Source organism: Hyposmocoma kahamanoa, unplaced genomic scaffold (genome assembly GCF_003589595.1).
Source record: "Hyposmocoma kahamanoa isolate Upper Pololo Valley unplaced genomic scaffold, ASM358959v1 66, whole genome shotgun sequence".
NCBI classification, from domain to species: domain Eukaryota; kingdom Metazoa; phylum Arthropoda; class Insecta; order Lepidoptera; family Cosmopterigidae; genus Hyposmocoma; species Hyposmocoma kahamanoa.
In genome coordinates, this window is record NW_020653854.1 from 15,107,925 (window position 1) to 15,123,581 (window position 15,657).

The following is a 15,657-nucleotide window of genomic DNA, read 5'->3' on the forward strand; positions in this document are numbered from 1 at the left end:
CGACCCGATTTTCTACATTTCTTCTGATCCATTTAGAAATTCCTCTAGAGTTTCAGTACTAGGTATTCCACAAAATGTTGGCTAAAATATTCTTTAATAGCTGATGCCCGCGATTTCGTCTGCGTAGAATAAGTACTTCAAGTAGCCTTCTGTACTATACATTTTTTTATTTTGTTTATTTCTTACAAAAGGCATAAATATGAATTTTCAGATCCTTTACTTGAGAAATGATTGGTTCTACATCTACTGATACAAACTTTCGTCACCTATTTCAACCCCTTTAAGATTTATTTTTGTGACAGAAAGTAGCCTTATGTCCTTCTCTTAAGTCCTATCAGTCTCTATAGCCAAATTCATAAAATTTAGTTCAGTGGTTTAGGCGTGATAACGTAATAAACTGAAAGAGTTTAGATTAGTTTCAATTAAAGGTAATTTTAAGAAAAATCTGAGATCATAATATTATTAAAATTTTGGTATCGTTGGGTCTTTAAAGTCATGCCTTATTCAAGTTTCTCTTTTCTGATTTTTGTACGTAATTTAGTCAGAATTAACAATGAAATAAGTATCTAAGTAAATAGTACGAGCTGAAACAAAACTTTCATCGTTCATGACTGAATTCAGATTCAAAGAATTATATAAACACAATATTCTGGATAGGAACCAGAATATTGTGTTTATACCTCGTGTATTCGTAAGTTTTGAGACAAACTTTGACTTTAAAAAATAAAACTAAATAATACTGGCAGTTCAGGCAGCTGTTTAATTCTTTTTAAAATGTTGAATTTGGAATGTTTGTGTTCTATTTGTAGGCTTTGAAATAAATTTCTATTATTTTGTTCGTGATGGCGAGAACAAAAAAGTTTTGTGCGACTGTAATTTCGTTACATAATGGCGGAAAAAAATACCAATGAAGATTTTCCGCGACATAAAATGTTTTGCGGTAAGCCGCAACTTTGTATATTACACCATAAAACGTTACAAGGTGACTGATTTTCGGAAAAATCGCCAAATGTGTGGTCGCTAGCGGTCTGTAAGGACGATTGCGAACATCAAAATAATAACAAAACGATTTCACCGAAATGCATATCGCACCCAGAAGAAACAAAATTTGCAGAGTAACATTTCGCATAATGTTTCAGTACAATATTGAAATACGATATCAAGGGAAAGGCTTACAATTGTAGAAAAGTTATATTCTTAAATGATCGCCTTCGTAAATTACGACACCAACGTTGTCCCATGCTGCTTAGGAGACTGATGCGAAAAATATACGCTTCACCGATGAAAAAATTTTCACGGTCGAAGAAAGTTCTACCTACAAAATTAAATATTATGCAAAGATGTTCTAGCTTCAGCACAAAATGTTTCGCGTACGGGTTTCGTATGAAGGTGGCACTCCGCTCCATTTTTGCCAACAAGTCGTTAAGGTGAAACCAAAAAATTTTCAAACTGACATTTTAGAGACACGGTGAAACGCCTGTCTGTATTTTATTATTATTTTAATATGTTTGAGTCTCACTGTGGTTTTCTATTTAAAAAAGTCTGTATTTTATTTCACAACAAAGAATGGATTTTCCAGCAAGACTCAGCACCGGCCAATAAGGCTAAAACGACTCAAGCTCGCCAAATTTTTTCTTAAGGAAATTTACCGGGCTTTATCGCGGCGGAAGAATGGCCACCCTCCGGTCTTGATCTTAACCCACTTGACTTAATCTTTCTCTGTGGACTCAATTCGAACTCCCACCCAAACTTGATTCTCTAAACCGGGCCCTCATCAAAGCAGCGAACCGAATCTCACTAGAGAAGATTCTTGTCGCGACCCAAGATTGGCCAGAAAGTCTAAGAGCTTGTATTAGGCATAGAGTCGGTCATTTTGTACTCAAAAAAACTTTACGTTAAAACGTTACTACTGTAACTGCTTGTAGTTGTTGGTTAATGTCTACTTATAATTATCTGAAAATTTTAAAAATATAACTTAATCCTTTAAATTTTTATGTAACTTTTACTACGTCTTAAAACTTATGAATACACGAAGTATGATTAATTTACTATAATGGTTCTAATATATATAAAAAAACATTCCATGAATGCTTAAAAATAGGTTGTACTTGAAATTTATTGTAAAGAATTCATTAAAATCGACTTAATAATTTTGGCGGCTCTAAATACACGCAAAATAGACGATTGCATTCAACGGAAAAAAACAGGTGATAAATCGACAGATCATTAGATTTATACCATTCAAAGCCCTCGAAGGACTCGTAGTTACATTTTCATTGTCATCAAATACAACAATACAGTACAGTCAAGTATTGGAGTAACAATAGACTTTTTCCCTGTATTGTAAGGCCCCATTTACTACAAAGACGGGGGCGGTATTAAATTATCTTAATGATAAATTTTCGAGAGGAAGTACTTACCATTAGGGGAACTAACAAGGTATCTATTTATGTATATCACTGTCAAGTGGATTTTATTGAAAGTAAAGGGTTCTCTAATAATATATTATTGATTTTCGTCTTTGGATGCTTCTTAGTGTATATTTGTTAAGTAGTAATAGAACGGTTGCTTTTCAATTCGAAGAAAGAAAGAAGAAAAAGAAAGAAAGAAAGAAGAAAAAAGAGGTCGACGGTTCTCATTCCTGGGATGGCATGTATCTAGACTTTAATTTTTAAGTTACGTACATTTTTTTTATTTTTTTTTTTATTCAAATGTAAGTGTGCATTTGACCTCCATCTCACCTGATGGAAAGTGACGATGAGCTCGACGATGGAGCACGCACACCTAAATAATTCCTATTCACGCTCGCCTTGAAAAGGTCCAAGTTATAACGTTTAGGGAACAAGTCTGCAGGCAGTGAATTCCACTCCATAGCCGTTCGCCGTATAAATGTGGAAGCGTAACGCTTCGTGCGAATCTTTGGAATATCCACAACATAGAGGTGGAAGCCAAGCCTCCCAAGGAGCACACTTTATACGCCTTAAAACTGTTATATCTATAAACAGTCTTAATATGATATTGATTTAGATAATAGTTCTCTATAAATGGTTTTAGAAAAAAGAAATGGTTCTTATAGACTTATTTCACTCAATTCAAAATTTTAACACCTTCTTAATACCCAGCAACTTATATAAGTGTAATCTCTCTTAAAATTTACTCTTATAGTCCTTATTTTAAGTTCATCTGTAGAACAACTGATTATTTTTAGTAAAATTGTTCTATACAAATCCAGTAAAGTCTATTAATACTCTAAAAACTAGTATTCTTAAGTTTATTCTAGATATATTTAATTTATAGACATTCTGTAGTGTTTGTACTTATAAACAAACACGTTATAGCGCGTCTTCAGTAGATTTTATTTAAAAAAATACTACAATTAGGGTTTTTACTCTATTGGACGTTGTAAGAGTTCATGCAAAATGGATAAAGTAAAGAATATTAAAATATCTAGTGGAGGTGGGGAACCTTGGATATTAAGTCATTACATCACATCATATTCGATACAATCAGCGCTGCCAATGCTAATTGTTCAAAATCTCCAAAAATCAGGTTTAAAATCCTCAAATTTGGGGAGAGCAAAGTTCATGTTCCCCACAAATTTCTCGCATCTATAATTTATTAATAATTATGAGAAATACATCGCTTAAAAATATAATAAAGAATTATGAAACTCAAAATGTAATAATCTATTACGTTTGCTGTGAATGTAAACAGAATGTAAAAAGTAAACTAATTATAAAATTGGATGACCTTAAATCGTTTATTTATTTTAATAATAATAATAATAATAATAATAACGTACACACTCAACATAACCCCGGACTAGGGAAACCCTGTGTCGCGGGTGCCATGGACACACACGTAGACAACCACAAATTACACCCAAACTCACGAGAGAAACAAATGTAGGGCATACAAATATTTCTCCCGACCCGGGAATCAAACCTGGGACCTCTGCATGGCAGTCCGGCATGGTAACCGTTCGGCCACGGAGGCAGTTATATTAATTAAAATATTAATTAGATTCAACATTAATCTGTAATCAGTCTGACCAAAAAAATTTTTTTTTTGCCTTACAAAATTAAGTAAATTGATTATTTGTTGTGCATTTGGTGACACTAGTTAAAGTTAGAAATAATCAATGAGTTTCGACCTATATTTAATATTCAAAGTTGACGAGTGGTAAGTTGTGGTGTGGAAGTACTTACTGCTCGGCTTTGTTTATCAATAGCTGATTTTGTTTTGCTTCCTACCGGGGACCGCAATAAGCGGGATAAAGAATCGCGAACTCTACACGCACCGACTGGTAATTTTACAATTCAGAACCAAGTGCTCTAATAATAATTCTATTTAAGCTGCTTGTTAATAATACGGGCGATGTGCGATGTTGAAAAACACGTCGACATAGTCCATCACAGTGTTTCTAACAGTAACGATCAAACTAGCGACGCATCAGCAATTGATAGATTAAACAAAATGATAAAATGTTAGAATCCCCACATTTTCCTCACATAGCGCCAATCCCCACAAAATCCCCAATCTAGTTGAAACTCCCCACAATTTGGGGAATTCTCCACAAATTGGCAACACTGGATACAATAGTCGTAATTCGCGCTCGGGCCGGTCATGGCCGGCATTTGTTTGTTGAGAAATAAATAAACATTGTGAAGTAATTCCCTGTTGTGAAATGATAAAAACAATTGAAATGAGCGCGTAAACTACTGTACTTCAATGTTGTGTATGTGTATTGTGCCGTCTATCAATAGAATATAGTGAAATCATTGTGTGAAATGTGGTTGGCGTGAAGGAATAACCTCAATAATGAAAATTTTATTTCTTCCAACATAAGTTAGGTATGTCATTAAAATATTCCTTATATTTATATGATAGGGAATTTATCCACCTTTCTATATAACGTCATATATAACACATTCCATATAATTATACAGAATAACTTTTTTTGAATTTATTCAATTGTTTTTTTGACCTAGTGTTTCAAAACACTTGGTCAAAAAAACAAAAAAGTAAGTTTGTTATTGCAAAATGCATTCAATATTTATAAAGGTTTATAAAGGTTTTGTAATACTGTCAAAAGAAAAAATCGCTTAGAAACATCGCGTTTTGTAGACAATCATAAAAACTTCATAGGAGTGTAAGTTCTTCTACAAGGTCAAGTAAACTAAAGCAAGTAAAAATAATGTTTTTGTATTCTAAAGTTTTTCTATAGATAAAGCTATAGACAAAATGCTCCCAACTGTGTTTTAAAAAAAGCTTTAAATTCTTATCGCCATTTTTATTTTTAAAGAATGACTATGAAGTAACCGAGAAAAATTTCTCTTTTAAAAAAAAAATTTAAAAGTAAATCTAAGTTGAAATTACCTTGAAAAAGCCTAGAACTTCTAGGAAATGGTTTGTTTTGTGAGTTATTTTGTCTATATAAGCTTTCTATAAATATTTAAAACCGAAAATCGATAACTGTATTTTTATTAAGTTTATATTTTATACTTAAATATTTAAAATTTAGCGAGCGCATTACTTTTATGACAGGTTTTACATCACTTTTCACAATGTATTTAAAGTCGCACATCAATTTGCGCTTTCTCACCGATTAAACATTGCGCGAAAAAGTCAGAAATATTATATCTAATTTCGCCATGTTGCAATTTTGATAGTTCATATTTTGTAAGCCATTAAACTTGAAATCTATTAGTATCAAGAGAATTGCGTCTTATGTTTGTAACGCTTTTGGTTTTAAAATAGCATTACTAAGAAAACTATCATAGACTATAAACTATCTAAAAACTGTCTACGAGACTAAATAAAAACTGTCTACATTCTACAAATGGTCTTGTAGCATTCTAGAAGGGTTACTTGAGAAAAAAGATAAGAATCACTCTTAACACTACCTACAGATAGTTTCTCAAAGCCTCTTGTGATCTACTAATAAAGTTGTGCCCACTTTTACTTTAAATTATCTAGAAACCTTCTTCGAGATATCTTGAGGAAATTTGAACTCTTAAAATATTCAATCGAATTAAATTCTATTAGAATATATTTAGTATATATTTAGATATGGGTGTGCTGCTTGGGCTACGCCTAGTCCTCCGATGATGGAAAGGGGAAGGCGGAATTAAATCGTGTAATTCCAGTAGCATGTAAATTTGTGCATGTTTCGTACTAACACCTCTCGCTGACGATGCAGGAAAGCGTCATTATAAAACTTACACTTTTCACGAGCCTTGGAAAACGTGAAATTCCCAACCCGCATATGTACGAGTATATCGGCTCTAAGGAGAAGAGGGGACCCGTACTCAAAAGTGAGATGTAAAATGGGTTGATGGGTGGTCGAACGGTTACCATGTTGGACTGCCACCTAGAGGTCCTGGGTTCGATTGCCGGGCCGAGAGAGGCCTGCATTTGTTTCTCTCGGGAGCTTTGTGTAATTTGTGGATGTCTATATGTGTGCATAGCGCCCGCGATATAGCGTTTTCCCTAGTGCGGGGCTATGAGTGTGTGCATTAAAAAAATATTACCTAATAACTTTTTTATTAAAAAAAATCGACTTCAAAAGTTTGTGGAATTACATCTACTTGTCATGTTTTATTGAAATCTATTACCGGAAAGTGTGCGAAACGGGATTCATCCCCTATTTTGCAACGATAGGGGTGCAATATTTTCTTTAAATTTAAATGGGACCAATACTGAGGTCTTTTTTTAAGTCAAAGTCAAAGATTATTTATTCCATAGGTAAAATAAATTTACACTTGAAATCGTCACATTTAAGCTACTGCTCGTTCACTACGCTGACCTCTCTATGGAATACACTTTAAATCAAATTTGTGTGGATTCTGGAGCCATGTCGTCTTGCCATACATCTTTATCTAACACGTAGTCTTCAATTTTGTAATATGATTTTTCGATAAAAATATTTTTAATGTAGTTTTTAAACTTAGGAAATGATAAACTTACTATATGCTACGGAATCTTATTGTAAAAACGTATACAGTTCCCCATAAAAGAGTTGTTTACCTTGGTTAAACGAAATCGTGGTACCCTGAGTTTGGATTTAGCTCTAAGGTATTATGGATATTATGGATATCTTCTTTCTTATTGAAATTAGGTCTATTTTTACGGGCATATAAAATATTTGAGTAAATGTACTGTGTGGCATCACAGTCATGATACCAGTATCCTTATACTTTTCTCTGAGAGAAACCCGACAGCCTAGACGGTACACAGAACGAATCGCTCGTTTTTGCAATACAAATATGGTGAATATCTTCCACCTTCCAATAAGATAAAAAAATTTGCATTTCAAAAAAAACCAATAAAACATCGGTTTTACGAACTTCTAACTTGTTTACAACGCCATTGGATGTTTTTAATCAATAAAGAAAGATTCGAATTGAATAATTTGGAAAAAAATATCGTAAAAGATTAATAACTTACTGTTCAATACCATATTAGGTGGCGCTATTGGATATTAAAGGTCGATAAAAATGAAAGAAATTAAATTGCTACACCCCGAACCCAGTGGAGGTTAAATCGTGCAAAATAGCAGCAGCAGCTCCTTGTCAGAGTTCGTTCAGGGAAGTGTTGCCACCTCACTTATTTCCGCCTCACCGCTTTACCCCACACGAGAATCCCGTAGGACATTATACTATGGAAGTTACTAAAGTAAACTAGTCTAGCAGTACTACCATCGGTAAGCTCACGTATTCTGCGGACTGCGTATTCAGCGGAGCTTAACCTGAAATGATGAAAGTCATGATGATGAAAGTCATCAAAAAAAGAATCATGAAAATCGGTTCACAAATACTGGAGTAATCGCGTAACATACACACAAAAACCCGGCTACGTGATTAGGGGGTCTACCGTAACCTTTTCAAAAACAATCTTATTTCAATGTAAGCTTAAAGTAAGCTTATTGTAATATTACTCATAGTCGTAATATGACGAAACCATCAACCAAGTTAATATATTATTTATTGCAAAAGTGATTGAAAGAACGAATGATTTCCCAATATTGTCTATTCCTTACATAGGAAAGAGATAACGCTATGCAAAGTATATAATGCCGTCTCTTTCTTTTTTGATGTTCCGAATCGTCTTATCGCAGTATAATATTTAAGTACTTAATTTACACTCAGAGAATTTTGACTGCTAAGAAAAGAACAGTATGTAATAATAAAATCTATTACAATTACGTTGTTTTCAATAATTATTGCGCATTTTCATGAAGAAAAATAAACAAAACAAGCTGAGTCTTGATAGTCACGTTGTGAGTTCGGAACTATAGTCTAGTGTCAACTGTTAGTTTCGCCAAGGAGCATATAGATGGCGCTGTTATAATTTTACGAAATAAACATCGCGTATTTTTATTTAACGAAAAATTATTTACTATATGCTATTAAATAAAAAATAAACAAAATATTGAAGAAGATATATGTAAATAAATAAGTTCCACTTAACTTTTTATCATTACAAATCAATATTAAGACAATAAAACTGAAAATAATATTGTTACCATTATGCAATGGTAACAATATTATTTTCAGTTTTAGTGTAGCTGTTTTAAGATTGCTAAATTTGACATAAGAGCACTGTTACTTTAATGTTAAAGTCGCGTCATCGTACGAACTGAGTGAATGAATAATGACAAAGCTGCCAATAAAACATCATAGTTTTAACATTACAATAAGCTTACTTGAAGCGCGTTATGGTACGAAAAGTCAACGTAAGGTTACAGTAATATGAGGTTGTGGTGGGCCCCGGGGACCTGTAAAGGGCCCGAAACGTCGGTTTCTTTGAAAAACAAATATACGCGATTTAAATCCGGAAAAATAGTTTCATTTCCTAAATATTGTGTTCTTCTTATGTGTGAAAAAGCTTTTCATTCAATTGGATCCCTAAACCTTCACAAGTGTTTAAAGGTACAATATCTAGACATGAAAGTTCACTTACTACATGGTTAAAAAAGATTACTTAGAAAAGTACAAAATTTTTTTATGAAGACAAATTTATTAAATCCAACAAAACGGTCCTCTCCCTATAGACGCTAGAGAATAATTACTTGATAATAGTAAAAAAACGTCTCAAAAGTGCATTTTAGTTATAAGACTAATATTTAATCCAAGAGCAAATTAATTTACTTCAAGTCACAAAGCTACTCTAGATTCAACAAAATATTTATTAGTTATTAGAAATGTCGGATTTTAAGTTGAAAAAAAAGAATGACAAATTGAGTGGTACTTAATTATTTGACTGAAGATTTATGTAGGAAATGAAACTATTTTTCCGGATTTAAATCGCGTATATTTGTTTTTTCAAACAAACCGACGTTTCGGGCCCTTTACAGGTCCCATGGTCACGGTTGACTGAGGTGGTACAGTCTTCAACCAGCTATGTCTAATATTAATGCAAACCACCCTATTTTTTCACTATAGTTACAATAGTTATTAATTAAATACCTTATTTTTAATTTTACAAAGAAAACATTCCAATTTACGCTACATTAAGTTTTACAAATTATTTTATTGAATGAATTTTTATTAGGTTCAATTTATTATTGATTAATAATAGAAATTAGAATAAACTAAAGAACTGCAGACTTGTTTACGCGACTTGTGTTGCAGTCTGCGAGCATGTCATGGATAAACCTACACATTCAATGAAGTTTGACAAACCCCAGGTCCTTGCAAAAGAAGTCCGTTATCTACCCAGGATGCTGCGAGAGGCCATTGAAATTAAAAAACATCCTAATTTCAACAGGGAAGATGGTTTCTCCGTACCACCAGTTTGGGATCCAGTATTTCCTCTAATGAAAAATCCCAAACAGACATAAGACTGCAGTACTAATTAATATGTTTTAGTTTATTCTAATTTCTATTAATAATTAATAATAAATTAAACTTAATAAAAATTCATTCAATAAAATAATTTGTAAAACTTAATGTAGCGTAAATTGGAATGTTTTCTTTGTAAAATTAAAAATAAGGTATTTAATTAATAACTATTGTAACTATAGTGAAAAAATAGGGTGGTTTGCATTAATATTAGACATAACTGGTTGAAGACTGTACCACCTCAGTCAACCGTGACCATGGGACCTGTAAAGGGCCCGAAACGTCGGTTTGTTTGAAAAAACAAATATACGCGATTTAAATCCGGAAAAATAGTTTCATTTCCTATGTGTAACAATCGCGAAAACCTAAGAACTCGATATGAAGATTTATGTTTTTAACCGACTTCAAAAAAGGAGGAGGTTCTCAATTCGACTGTATGTTTTTTTTGTATGTATGTTACGCGATAACTCCGGTATTTGTGAACCGATTTTCATGATTCTTTTTTTGTTGGAAAGGGGGTACTTCCATAGTGGTCCCATTTCATTTTGAAGAAAATCATCCACCTCTAAGGGTGGCTGTTCACGCATGACGATTCATTTTTATAATTAGCGCCTAAATTTTACTAAGGAGCAATTATTTTAATGGTTGATTTTGCTATTTCTCCAATTCAAGGCGTTTTTCTCTCCATATACTTTGAGTAGTGAGAACTGATTTTTATTATCTCCAGGGTCAAGTCCTGTATAGTGGCGAATTTAAGGATATTTCAATAAAACTTAGCAAATAGACTTAGGGTCGTATTCTAGAACTCTACTCAATGCTCAAGTCCTGACTTGAGCTTTCAAGTGCTTTAAACCATACTCAAATCCTGATTTGAGTATGGTTTAAAGCACTTGAAATCATACTCAAAACCCTGCCATTAGAGACGTATTTCCAGTGCAATCATGACTTGAGCATTGAGTAGAGTTTTAGAATACAACCCTTAATTCCACGTACTTTTGAGGTAGGTTTTTTAGTACTCTGTACTGAGATTATCTAATATCAAAAAGCGTAAATTTACAGGGTTATGGACCCAACAGCATGTCTTAATAGCGCGAAAGCACGTTTAGTGCCAAACTTTAAAGTAGCAAAAATAGGATGGAATTTTCTCAAATACTTGAGTAACGTTCAGTGCCATATAAACGCTACAGTGGCAGAAAGCACTAATAATGTAAATTATATGAGATGACTTTATACTATTGAAGTTAACAAAACGATAGCGCGTTTCAGAGTACAACTAATGCCATCTAGCAGTGGCGCGATGGAACTAATTACATGTTAAAGTTGTGCTTTGCTAAAACCAAATTTCTTAAATTATGACTACAAATAACACACTAACAAATTAGAGATACTACGTATTGTTTCTTTTGATAAATGACTGTTTATGATTTTTATGATTACAACCACAAGTAATCGTTACCGCTTGCGCCTTCGGCGACATGTCAACACAACATTGACTATGAAAACGCAACGAAATGTTGCTTTAAAAATATACTCTAGAATTTAGAATATTAATCTGAATAGCAAACTTACTTCTTTTTTTGTTTAAGAATATATTTTCGCAAAATCCACCAAAGAAATTTTGAATTAGTTTAAGATTATTTAAATTTGATGTAAGAAGTAAAAATTTCTTGATGTAAGTAAAGTCCGATTAATTGATTAGAAATGAAATAAAATCTTGAAGTGAAGGTATTTGTCTAAAAGTTAGAATAAAGTTAAGAGGAAAATTGTGTTAGAAAAAGATAAGCAGTATTTTTGTAATGACAATATTTTATTACTTTTAATATATATTTTTCAGAATTAGCAAATATTTTGAGAAATTACTCTTTCGTATTAGTAGAATTCCTTTTTTTCTGTGTACACGACGTACTTTTGTAATGGTCTTCAAACTTGGAAACAGTCTGTCAGTTTATCACGTGATAGAAATTGATCATCTATCATCATCAGTATAGACATTTAATATACTAAGAAAGTATCCTTATTTTCACAAATTATTTATCGGTAGGTGATTGAGCTGGCTCTCCGAAAAGTAAGGCCGCCGCATCGACCAAGATATTGCCCTACAAAAGTTTTACTCCACTTTCTCTAGTAACATCATTAAATTAGAAGGTCACCTTTCCCTGTCTAGTTTAAAAAAAAAAAACTGTAATTAAATTTCCTCCTCGTTCCAATTTTGAACCCAAGGAAAGCAAAGAGAATTCTTCAGCGTTGCGTGTTTGACCGCATAATAACCCCTGTTGATTGATGAATACATCCCTTCGTGTCGGAACAATGAAGTTTCCCACACACTCGCCTGCCGCGGCGGAGCGCTTATTACGCCTTGTTTAACTTCTATCCCAAGTTATATTCGATGGTATATTAATGATGGGAAGAGATAGCGTTGAAGCCAAAATTACGGACGAGTTACGTCAAAACAGGAATAAATTTAATGAGTACGACCCTGTTATCATATAACGTGGCTTATCAGGGCTTAACCTACGTGAAATGGAATAAGGGTCTTAACGTTCCTTTCTGCGTATTACACGCTCAAGGATCATCGCTTAGAAGTTGCTTTCAAATCTCAATTGTGAAATATTAGAAAAGAATAGAATATTTATTTCAGATCATATGATTCATAGTAGTTAGTAATACAGTAATTTTTTCTGAAGTGTCAAGGTTAGTAACACAAGTAAACCTAATAGTAAACAGAGAAAATGCCACGGCTATATAACTACTCTACGTACATGTAATTGCACCCAATTGCTTAGGTAAGGGCAGTCCTGTTCTCAACAATGGCCAGGAACACACACGCAGGCTTGGAAATCATCGTGTGCGTCCCCGCGAATTTGCCGTACAGTATACAGTGTCATGGCTGTCCCATTAGCATCCTGAAAGCGTTGTTGTATTGTATGTTGTGAATGAATAAAGTAACTTCAATAAAAGAATTGATACTTTATTCATTCCTGTAATGTAACGGCTATTACCGTAACATCAAACATCAGAAGATGTTAGTACGGAGTACCCCTTTCCGTTACATGGACCTCAAAAAACGAACTCCGGGCTTTACAGTGCTATTTCCAAGTGTTTTCTTTGTAGTTGCCGCTTACTACTTCTCCATAGAGAAGTATAAAAACGTACTGACAAAATTTCAATGATTTACACGAACACATTTGTTTGTGTTACGTTAAGATAGTACAGTGGACAGCGACGTTATATGTTTTACTAATATTCAATACGATACAACGGCAATCCTATTACTGACATAGCTGTATTTTCTTTTATACAATAATGTTGATGGGATCATGAAGGCGTTAAATTGACTACTTACCATAGAATAAAGCACAGTTTATTTATTTATTTAATGTTCGTCGGTTTCAGATAGGTCCATAGTTCTTATATTTAACGTACAAAATGCCTTGTAATCATTTTGTAAGAATTCACCTCAAAGTGAATTCGAGTAGGGACGAATCATATCTACGAAGGATTTTTGTCCCATCCCTTTCTTTACTTCGATATTGATGAACGGTACAGAAACGCTGACAAACAAAGTTCTTCATACTTTTTAGTGGATTACGTTCCGGGATTAATGGCGGTGTATTAAAATTTCCAAAATAATGAAAATTTATCGAGTTCTTAGGTTTTCGCGATTGTTATACATAGGAATGAAACTATTTTTCCCGGTTGACCGTGACCATGGGACCTGTAAAGGGCCCGAAACGTCGGTTTGTTTGAAAAAACAAATATACGCGATTTAAATCCGGAAAAATAGTTTCATTCCAATGAAAATTTACTTGCTACCCTTTACGCACAAATACAATTTACTAATAATATGCTAACAACAGAGTTAAGGTTTAAGGCTATTAACACAATACTTTCAGTTTTTTTTTACGATGACAGGTAATGGTATGAATAAGTCGTGCGCCTGAGAGTAAGCGACACGCTTTTTCGTAGCAGTTGCACTGGCACTTAGAGCTTTAAATCGCAAAGATCTAAGGGGCATGTAACAGCACCCGTCACCCTGAGACATAAGTTGACAAGTCCTATGTGCCTGTAATTTTACCAGCACCCTTACTCTTCAAAACCGAAGCGCAGTAATGCTCATATTACTGCTTGGCAGCAGAAATAGGTAAGGTGGCAGTACTTCCTTAAACGAACTCTTTCAAAAGGAGCTCACTTCTACTAAAAAGTTCTTCTTTGCTTATACAGGGTGGAAATTTCAATATCAGCCACTACTTGCTCTTTGCGGAAAGGACTATTAAGATATTAGTTTCCTGTTTCCAGTTACATAAATATAATAAATAACGCATACAATCATTGCCCCGCACTAAGGAGACCTTGTATCACGGGTGTTTTGGACGCGGACACACACAACAAGACAACACAGACATATATAGTATATATATATATTATGTCTATGTATATATAAACAAGATGGATGGCATGATTTTTTTAAATTGCCTCATTGCTTGCTAACTATACCTATTTTTGAATCTGTGAATTCCGATCGAAGTACCTTTAAATTTCAATTTTCTAGAACCGTTTTCCTGTAACTGTAATGGTTAAGGTAGCTGGCCTTGCTGACCCATCTCAACTTTCCACCGTGTACAAATAGTGCTAGGTCAACTGCACATGCTACGCAGATTTAATAGAATATGTTTTTTAAATTTAATAAATAAACAAGTAGTGACGTGTTATTGCTTTATTATTATTTTTTTGTTTAAACGATTGTATTCAGGCTCATTAGAAATACTGAAATGGACTATGTATACAAAATTATTTAAAAAAATATACAATTCGCATAATAGTCAGTAGTAGTCAGTCACACTTAAATAATTTGTTGAACACATTTAATAACACAAGAAACACAAACTCCCAAATGTAAATATAAATGCACACGCCCATACAAACACACGCATACATACACCCTCATAGTGTCATAACACATTGACTTTTCTTATACAATTTTTCTTTTTCTTTTGTATTTTTAAAGTAAGGTTTGAAATACAACATTCAACTTGTTACTTTAGGTACATAGTCGTAACGTCTACGGTAGTTATTATCGAAATAATAGTTATTAAATAATTTTTGTATTTGTTCTAAATAGAAACTTTTATTTATTATTAAACTAACCTAGAAAAATAGTCTTTATTTCATAGTAATAGGTTCTTTATTTGGCTCTAAACCCCCGAACACGTTGTAGGCTGTACATAAGTAATGCGAGGGTCGTGTAATAAATTAAGACAATTTAATCCGCCGGAACAAATCTCCTGCCCAATTTATTTTAAGTCGACTTCGGCTCGGATTTGCCAACTTTTCTCGGGGGCAAACACGGATATGATAAAGTTGATAACATTTTTTTCCCTACTTTAAAATGTAAATATTTTTTGCTCAAAGTTTTCTTAAGTATCCAGAAAGTTCTTACACTTGTTTTGATAGACATCTTATTTCAGCAGAATCTTATTTTTTCTTCCTTTTTGTTGTATCACAAACAACTTGACAAATTAGTTTAGGCACCAGATTTATTTATTTCTTAATATGCATCAGGTCCGTCACTGACGTCGACTGTCCTAGCATACAAAGTAGCATATCCATGTTTCGAATTCTTCTCGTGTTCATCACACGAGTGTACGCTGTCATTAATCAGACGTTTTTGCCTTCTCTAACCAATCCTTAGTCGAGGCAGATAAATTCCCGTGAATTACTACACGAATTTCTCCGAGAATTCCCAAAAGACGCCGAAAAACATGTGTATTTACAGTGAAAAATTTGCTCTCGACGATTCGCATCCGTCAACTGT

At 33.5% G+C, this 15,657-nt stretch overlaps 1 protein-coding gene across 1 annotated transcript in view; it reads left to right on the forward strand.

The window, feature by feature from the left end:
• The window catches only part of LOC113231841 (acid sphingomyelinase-like phosphodiesterase 3a), an 87,170-nt gene that overhangs the window by 36,091 nt on the left and 35,422 nt on the right, over positions 1-15,657 (forward strand). The gene's annotated exons all lie outside the window — the stretch shown is intronic.